Source organism: Neocloeon triangulifer, unplaced genomic scaffold, assembly GCF_031216515.1.
Source record: "Neocloeon triangulifer isolate White Clay Creek 2 clone unplaced genomic scaffold, ASM3121651v1 ptg000006l, whole genome shotgun sequence".
Classification (NCBI taxonomy): domain Eukaryota; kingdom Metazoa; phylum Arthropoda; class Insecta; order Ephemeroptera; family Baetidae; genus Neocloeon; species Neocloeon triangulifer.
In genome coordinates this window covers 606,408-616,250 of record NW_026775549.1, presented here as the reverse complement: position 1 = coordinate 616,250, position 9,843 = coordinate 606,408, and positions in this window count along the sequence as shown.

Here is a 9,843-nt window from a genome sequence, read left to right as displayed (position 1 = left end):
CCCGCGGGACCAGAGACTGCACAAAAGAGACGGGAGTGAGTTATGCCGCTGCGAATTAGCCAGGCAGCAGCGAGGAGGCAGATTCAATTATTTATTATACGCTAAATGCATATCCACAGAAGGTGTCGATGAGGCGAATAGGGGCCCACTGATTATTATCATCATCTCCTGGGATCCAGCGGCGTGGGGTGGCTGCACGCCAGCAGCCAAAGTCGCTAAATAGGATCACACTCGGGCAATTAGCACTGCGCCGTCTTTTGTTGCTCCACTTTCAGCCCTTCTCGCTCTCCCCCAAAACATTTGTCTGCTGTTTGAAATGCGAACTATGACTTGCAATGACACAGGGCTAATTCAGAAAAAAAAGATCATAAATGTATCAATTGGATCAATATGATATGACAATATCTCCAATTTAAAATAAAAAAATCGCTTTTTCCGGAAAACAGTTTCACAAAACTTATTTTTCTTCGTCAAAACAATTTTTTAATTAAATGTTCATGATTAAATTTTCCCTTATTAAGTCACCATGATGTGTGCTTGTGTTGATCAAATTATCCTCCGTGGCTCAAAAAATTAAGTTTATTAAAATTTTAAAACTTTTATTTAAATCGAATTTTTTCTTTCTATTAACTATAAAAGATCCTGTACATTGGTGCATGAATATTTATTTTCTTTATTCGTCTTCCTTCCCTTAATGCTGAAAGTAATTGCTGAAATTAATCACGCATTATGTTTTTTATTAATTTAATAGAGAATTTTAGGAAAATCATATAGAACTATTTCTTTATTAAAAATAAAAATTTTTCCGACAGCATAATGGATAAGATTTGATTAAGAGAGAAGAACATGCACTGCAATTCTAATTATTTGCCTTGAAGCGTCCCATAAAAATAATCATTAGTGTCATTTTGATACTCCTCACTTTGTATTTGGTGAAAAAGATAAAAAAGAGGGTTCACAATTTTTTGAGAACATAAAATAAGCCAAATTGCCTTTTCTACATTATCAATATAAACTAAATATATATGCATTGTGTGTTTATTATTATTATTATTTATGAAAATACCCAACATAAAATACCAAACAAGTGGCAATATGTAATTTTTTATGCAATCTGTGATAAGTGTCATTAAAATCAAAATAAGTTTTTTACTAAAAATGAGGTAAAATATCAAAATATTGTTGTAATTTGATTTAAAATAGACATTGAATTGTAACTGAAGCTTAAGTGTTGACATAAAAATCTTCAAGCTTTCAAATCAACAATTTTTTTATTTGTTGTCAGAGCATTAATTATATTTTCCAATAAAATTTGCAGCTCAAATTTAAAAGCGTGAATAATTAAAAATATGCTCTCATTGTTGACTTTTTGTTACTTCAAACGAAATACAAATCGAAATAAAAAATAGTGGAGGTAAACGTTTAGAAAAAGAAGGAAATCGAATTGAAGGTCTCCGGTGCAAGTTGAATTTGTGTGTATTTGCTGCTGTCGCCCTCGCTTGCTCTCGCTCCATGCATTCTGGATGTGTTTAGCATATTGAGCAAATTCGAATCATCGCCGGTCCGTCCCCTCAGGAGTTGCACTTGCTGCGTTTCAAAGCCCCGCAGCAATTTGAAATAATTTGAGGCCCAGTTTACCCCCGGGGGCAGATTGTAAATAAGAAGACAAAACGAGAGGAGCAGGGGGGTGGAAAGGGCGACAAAAAGAGCAGCGGAAAAATCACTTTTTCATGCACTACAAGGGTTGACATCAGAGAGAACGCGAATTATCATATTAATCGAAAGACAATTATTTCCGCCCGCCACGCATTTGCATTTATTTAGCTGATTGTCGAGAAACGTTTCAATCAATTTGCATGCGGAAATTTTCTCGGCTAGAATCTCACTTGAAGTGCGAGACTCGCGTGTATGCTAAATTGCGTGCGATGAAATTATATTCAAATTCGCGGCGTTGCGAGGCCTTTTGCCGGATCTTCTGTGTAAAGTGTAAATCAATCAAAAGTTTGCACCGCACACGGGGTGAATGTTAAGCGGGTCGCGCGCGCGTCTTTCGCTCACTCCGGCGTTTCTGCATGCATAATCTCATTGTTCCGATCCGGCTTGCGATCCAAAATGGATTTGCTCGCGAGTGCTGCGTGCTGCATAGGAATCCGAGGTGTGCAACAACCAGCCGAGTTCTGAGTCGGAGAGGTGCGATCTCACACCTGGAGAGATTTTTCTTGGGAAATTTAGATTTTTGCTTCAGTCTGCAAGGCAATTGAGAATTTGGTCAATATTTTTGTTAATATGCATGATTATTATAGAAATCTCAATGTTCATTATTATGAAGAGGCAAAAAAAGCACACGCCGTGAATCCATTTTATAAAGTTAAATACACATAATTTCTTCCTGTATGCAAACTTTAAATTGTTTCAAAAAAATTTTAAAAGCAAATATTTTCATCTTTTTAACAAATCAAATTTTACGTGAATATATAATTATATAATTTTAATCATATATTTTAACACTTGTGAATAATATATTTTATATAAAATATTATAAGCCTAAAAATAAATTTTAATTAAAAATTCTGAAGCTTTACAATATTTAAATTATAAATTATTGTACATTAAAAAATGTCAAAATTTCAAAATATAATATCAGTGTCTTGTGATACTGTCCAAATTAATTTTTTTTATATTATCAGATATGTATCAAAAAAATCATTATAAAAGTCTTTTTTCTACAAAAAAAAAAAAAAAAAAACAAAAACAAAAACCCAATTGACGCCAAATAACGTATTCTTATTATTATTATTTTTTTTGACGTGAATATTTGGCTGATTTTTCGTGGAACAATATCACTTCCGTCCCGTGTGTGGTCGCAGTATTATTTGGATGATGACAAGGCGTCGCATCAATATTTAAAGAGCGTCTCTTCGGTCGCGTGATAATAGTTGAAGCACGCAAAGCCATCAGGCTGTGCACAGGACATTCAGATTATACTACAATTCCATCAACTGGACAAAACACACATTACTACAAACTCGCAGTCACTCGCCCTACTTGGAAACTCGTCCCATAAAAACGAGGAGCATTAATTATTTATCAAAATTTCAGTGCTTTTCTGATTGCTTTTATACGTGTTGCACAACGTGATAAAATGAGGAAGAAATTTAAAATTGAATGTCATAAGTATTCAAAGGTCGCGGAGTGATTTTTTAAACAAAATTTTCAAAATTTGGTGGATGGTAAAATTTTTAATACAAATTGTTTTTAATTTATTTCTTGAATAAAAAGTAAAAAATTATATTATTTATTAACTATTAAAATGGCTTCCAATTGAGAAAATAATTAAATTTTGGTCCAAAATAACTTCTTTTTTTTTCCTTTTTTTAAACTAGCAAATCTCTCATCTCATTAAAATATTTTATGATGTATCTTGAAACAAATAGGCAAAATTTCGGTTTTATGAATTGAGCAACCTTTAAAGTTTTGATCCCTGACATTTATTCCGAAAGCAAAATAATGCGGCGTGCATGTTTCGTTTGATCAAGCGTGCGTAAAAGCCCCGTCGGTTTCTATGGTCGGCTTGAGGCTCAGAGGGCGCGTTTTGTGCCATTTCTCGCGCGTTCGTTGGTTCTGTGTGCGCAAACAGTTAATGTAATCCCTTCTGACGAGATTACAAGGTGTCAATAATACTTTATTGTTGTGGCATAAGGGATATTTGCGCTCGCTCGCTCTCTCTTTACATTTGCACAACACGATCATTAATTGACATGCTCACTTTACATGGTAATGCGAGAACAAACGCACAAAACGGCAGGCCTGGCTTAAAACCGGCGGCGCACTACTATTGTAATCATAATTTCAACATCGCACTCGCGATTATCGTCATTATTTTAATGTGCCCGCCCCGCGGCGTAAACTTTAATGGAATTAACTCTGTCCTGTCCAACGTTTCGTCGCCCTGAGAGTCTAAATAATCTAAATAATGCGCCGGTTGTTGATTAAAACTCAAATTCGCTACAATAGTCAAAGTAATTTTAATTGAACAATTGAATTCACAGGTGAATTATTAACTTTCATCTCGATCAAAACCAGTTTACTATTTAAACAGTTTTTGAAAATTTGAGATTTGTCAACAAATATGCGCATAGTTTGGTGATTTTTTTTTTTTTTTTTTTGTTGATTGAATTTTGAATGTAAATTTAAATGAAAAGAAAATTGTTAAGAGATATTGGCATTGAAGAGGAGATAAAAAAAATGTGTAGAAAAGCCTCCATTTATTTTAAAAATTCTGTGTATGGAAATTTTATGGCAAATGAAATCAATGATACTCTGTAAATTATTAAATTGTAATCCAATCCGATGAAAGTATATTTTATTCAAAACAATAATAAAATTATTAAATCTTATTTTTCCGATTGAAATTTTAATTAGAGCTTTATTCAGTATATTTATTTTTTCCATGGCAAATTGGTTAATTAGATTTCCCCGCTTATAATTTTGGCTTTTAATTGAACAAAATAAATTCGTCATTTATTTGATCAGTTCCGGTCCGACTTTGAAATCCAATCGCATGTTCACGGCTCGTTAGTCAAGCCCGGTGAAGCCAGTGCCCATCAATTTGTCACAACAAAACGAAACACGGGACGATAAAAATTTCAATTTGTCGCAAAACTAATAACAAATGGTCATGAATGCATTACGTATTAGTTTGTGTGATGAGGGGTCGCGCGCAGAAGAGAAATGATATTGCGCCCCCCGCGTGTCACGGCGCCGCATTGTGTGTGTACACATGCAAAATGCTAAATGTCCCTCCTCCCCCATCTGGACCGCTCTTGAGGGTGGATGTGTGTGCGGGGGAGAGAAATAAATTTGTGCGATGCAGAGAGAGCGCGCAAAACTCTCCCCGCTGACGACTGGCCGACAATCGTGGTTGAAAAATTGCCATGCACCTCTCGGCACAATATATAAGCAAGTGTGAGCAGCCACTGTTTTAAGAATTACGAATGACAAAAGAACTACCCCTGGCTACTTTCATATACCCCTGACGTGGTAACATGAGAGGGAGAAAAATCTAAAGTAGAACCAAAATTTTTGATAAAAAGGTAGTGGGGCACTTTTAAAATTTATGTTTGATCTTTGTGTTAAAAAATTTATCTGTGTTCCTTTAATTTTTTTTTTTAAAGTAACTCAATTTAAATTCAATAATTATTAATCGTCACATGAACCTCATGACTCATAGCTCCTAGCCAATCAGTTTAAGGGGGGCAGGAAAAATATATGATTTATGATAGTATATAATAAAAAATAAAAAAATTTTGTCAATGTGTTATAATTCAATGTTCTTTTTTTGTAATGTGTAAAAAGACTAAGCAATTAAACAAAAATTAATTTAAATGTTATTTTTTAGTAAATGATAATAAAAATTTATAATATAATTGATTTGAAAATTAAATAAATATATAAAAAATGTTTTGATGCAATCATAATAAAATATAATTATCAAATTTTAAGAACGAATTCTTTTTCAAGATGAAGTAGCAGCCAAATCATATTTTTTTTCCATTCAAATGAAAAAATATCATCCACTTCATTTAATACTATTTAATATAAAAAAAAGTTTTCAAGAATCAAAAAAGGATTTCCTTGTGACATCAGCTTTAAACAAAATATTTTAAACTCTCTAGTTAAACACAAGCCCTAATTGTTTTATTGTTTTGGACGTATTAGCTGTAACAAAATTTATGTTTAAAAAATTATTTTAAAATTTATTTTAGTATTTTTATAAAGTCTGATTGAAAATTGCTTATAAGCTTTTGTATGGAACAAGTATATAGGTTTATGTTTGAAGATAATTATTAAAAATGGTCAGAGGTTTGCAATTAATATCTTGAAACATTCTGCAATAAATACAACCACTTTTTTGTTTACCAATATGTCATTTAAAACATTACTATGAATTGAATTTATTTTAAGAATTTTCTTCTGTATCAAAACTTCCAGCAAAAAAGCAAAACGTACAGCATGACAATTATACCAATGTACAATATGTTGATGAAACTGATTTAAATTTCAGAATAGTGTAAACCCACACGTTTGGATGAATAAAAAAGAGCTTGAGTTTGAGTGGTCGTGGTGGTGGAAAAAATTCAAACGTGTCTCATTGCAGGCGTCGGCCGCTGATGAATTTCATCAATTTTCGCTCTGGCGCAAAAATCCTCTCCTTTGTGGCGAGGGCGCAAATTAAAATTCGCAAAACAAACGTGGGTTACACACACATACGGTGCGTGCGGCCGATAATAAATAAAACACGGCGCTCGCGTCCATCGAGGTCGGACACGGAGGCAGATCTGCTGGGAATTGGCCGGCAGCGAGCAAACCTGGGATTAGCGCGTCGCACGAGGAGGCAAAAACACGACACACGCACGTAGGGAGCTGCAGCGGCTTTGATACCCGCCGATATAAAATACAATCAGCCATTCACCGAGATGTATTTGCTGTTTAATTGTTATCGACGGCGCTAAAGCCGCCGCCGCGAATAAAGTGAATAGGCAATGTGACGATGTGCAGCAGCTTTCAAGGGTTGTTATTCCGCATTACACCCTGCGGCGCTACAATAATTAAGCCGCGCGACGATTATTATTGTTATTATTTCAAGTGCGTGTTCGCCGTCGATATGATGACGCCCCGCACTCAACAAGCTTTGAGCTTTTGGCACCAAAATTGTTTACGAAATAATTCTGCTTTCGTTGAATTTTGACGTTTGCCTGGCCAAATTGGTTTCTCATTCATAAAATTGTTACAATCAACCAGCTTTTTATTCATCATTCTAATGCTTACATTTGGGCCAAAAATATGAAACGGTTGCAAAAAAACAGCTCTTTTGATAAAAACCCAATTTATATCTTCAAATGTAGCTTCCAGCTCAAGTTTGTCCATTATATGTTAACAGTTGAGCACTAATAAATAAAAAAATGAAATACATTCTGAAGTTCTTAACTTCCTTGGATTAAGGGTGATTAAATCAAATTATTTTCAATATTCCTCCAAAATTATTCTCATGAATAGTCCACAACAAAAAGGATCGAGCATCATTACTATGTATGTTGCATAGCATTCTACCGCATTTCCAAGGAACATTAATATACATTTTTTTAAAGAATAAATTACTTTGCATAATAATAACACGTCAGACAGCGTACGTTATAGATTATTTAAAATAATTTAGACAAAAATAATAAATATAATAATAACTGCCAATCTATTATCATTAAAAAAATATCATCACATAATTATTTTATTACTATGAAAGTAAAAGTGTTGAATAAAATTTATAAGAAATTATGAATAATTCTACTTTTTAATATTCATTCTTACAAAAAATCAAATCTGCCAATTTTGAAGCAATATTTTAATGGCTTATGTTAACAACAATATTTCAAACACTTAAAAAAAATCAATTTTGTTTACAAGTTTAAATTATTTTGAAACAACTAATTTTATAGATAATCTCATACTGAAATCAAGAGGTATTTTGGAAGAAAAAATTCCTGCTTGCTGGAAATCCTATGAGTTTTTGTAATCTGAGTGTGGAGGTGCACGAAAGCAACTCTGCGGCTCCTCGTGTGACGGTGGTGGACCTGCAAAATTTTTCCATGCAGAGAGGTTGTTGGTAACTCTATATTATTGGAGTTATCATAATGTAAAACGTGATCGCGCGCGCCGAGTTTAGAAAGAGCAGAGGACACATTTGGTGTTTTAGAGCGTCTCTGGGGACACTCTCGGACACGTATGACTGTATCGGGCATGCATTTTTATAGTCTAGTATTTCATTCGTTTATACATTTACGTGTTAGGAACACTATCTTGGGATCAGTTACAAGATATCGCGTCTCCCGCACGCCGGCCGCCGCCGAGCGCCGCTTTTTATGCCAAGTGAAACTATTTTACGATGTCCATCAATATAAATCCATTTGCGATGCGAATTCCGCCGAAATATCTATTTTAATATCGAGAGATGCTTTTGCGTTTTTGAATATTTGATGCGAGGCAAAAGCACTCAAAAATTATGAATTACGACTCTGATCGTGCGTCCGAGAGACCGAAGTGGACACGCGTCTTCCAGTGCAGCTTTACGGTTTGGTTTTTCCCTCGGGGTGGCTTTACCATATTAAATGCGTCATCCATGATTATTAGATGATTTCATATGTATACGGGAGTGAGGTCGGAGATCGTGCCGGAGTGCATTGGCTTAAAAGTAACATCTGAAAATATCAGTTGACTCTAAGGTTAATTGACCTGAAAAATTAATGGAATTCAAAACATTTTTTAAAATAAAAACAAACAATCCGGAAATTTTTTTGATGTTTTGAAATATATGAAAAAATCCTCAATCTTGCATTTTTTTTCCAAATCTTCAATGATGAATAGGTAATATAATATAGATTAATTATCTCCTCAATTTTGGGAAAATAAAACTATCAAGATATTTTTGTTGCTTAAGGTCAAATCCAGGAGAATCTTCACCTATATCTTAACTTAAAAAAAACTTATTCATGACTTTTACATCTTTTTTCTATAGATCTGGTCAGGTCAACACGTCCATCCTCTGAAATATAACTTCCTTGGATAGGACTAGTTTGAAAAGATTTTATTTCGCAAGCTTCGTAATACAATAATAATTTTAAAAGTTTATACTACCTTCAAGTTGCGCAAGGGTAATTTTGGTCAGATCTGTGTGTCTCCATAAGCCTTAAAAGGAAAGGTAATGATATTTTCTTTGTTTAAGGGCTAATTTGGTTTATTTTTATGCGCCGTATTTTAAAACCTCTAAATTTTTGTATTTGTTAATAACTTGATGAGTTAAAATTGTTTTAATTTGACAAAATAAAAAATAAGTTACAACTTTAGCCAACGGTGGATTTTTTAAAATTTATTCTAGTTTATAATCAAATACGTATAATAATTTGAAATTATGCACGTTTTTAAAAGAAAGTCAGCAAAACCGTTTCACTCTAAATTTTGTAACTCCGAATAATATGACTTGTTGTGAGCATCGAGCAAACCCTGCTGGCATCTTTCCATAAAAGGGAATGATCAAGCACACCACCGCGGAGCTCCGGGTCGCGAACGCTCAGCCGAAATCTATAGAATTTAATTTCATTTAGCCCCAGCAGGCCAGACTTGTGCGTGTGTTATGCATTTTTGAACTGCCTGGCCGTGGAATGTGCAGCTCATTAATCACTAGCTCTATGAAGCCAGTTAGGGCGGCTGCGAGGGAGGCGAAAGGAGATTAACTGCTGCAAATCAGTCCACGAAATTAAATCGGGCATTCCTGACAGCGCCTGCTCTTTATACTGCTCTTTATGGGCGCGCCCGCCTCACTTAGAGTTGCACGGCCCTCCAGATTATTACATACTTTAGTGAGTCCATAAATACTGAGACTCGCATACCAACTTGACACATTCATAGTAGGAGATTTAGTCTGCAAATGAGCGCAAAACAGAGTGTGCAGCCGCAGCCGCGTTTGCCGCGCACAAAATCGATAGCCTGCATGCAATCTAGGCGCAAATTTTCGCCGCCGCCGAGGCTTGATTTCCACGCAATTCCCATGACTCGCGCGCAGCTCTTCCTGTTTTCCTCTGTGCTGATTTTTCTTCTTCTTCTTCCTCCGAGTGCCGCAGGCTTTGCGAGTTTTGTTTCCAGTTGCGGTGCCTCCCTTTAGGGATTTGGTCTAACGCACTCATTTTCACCGCGCGCCAGCCAAGATTTCCACCGCAGAGAGAAAGCAAGGTGTGCGTTTGCTCACCTCGGCGCACGCATTCATAAGTAATGTTTCAATTTCAAGAACTGCAA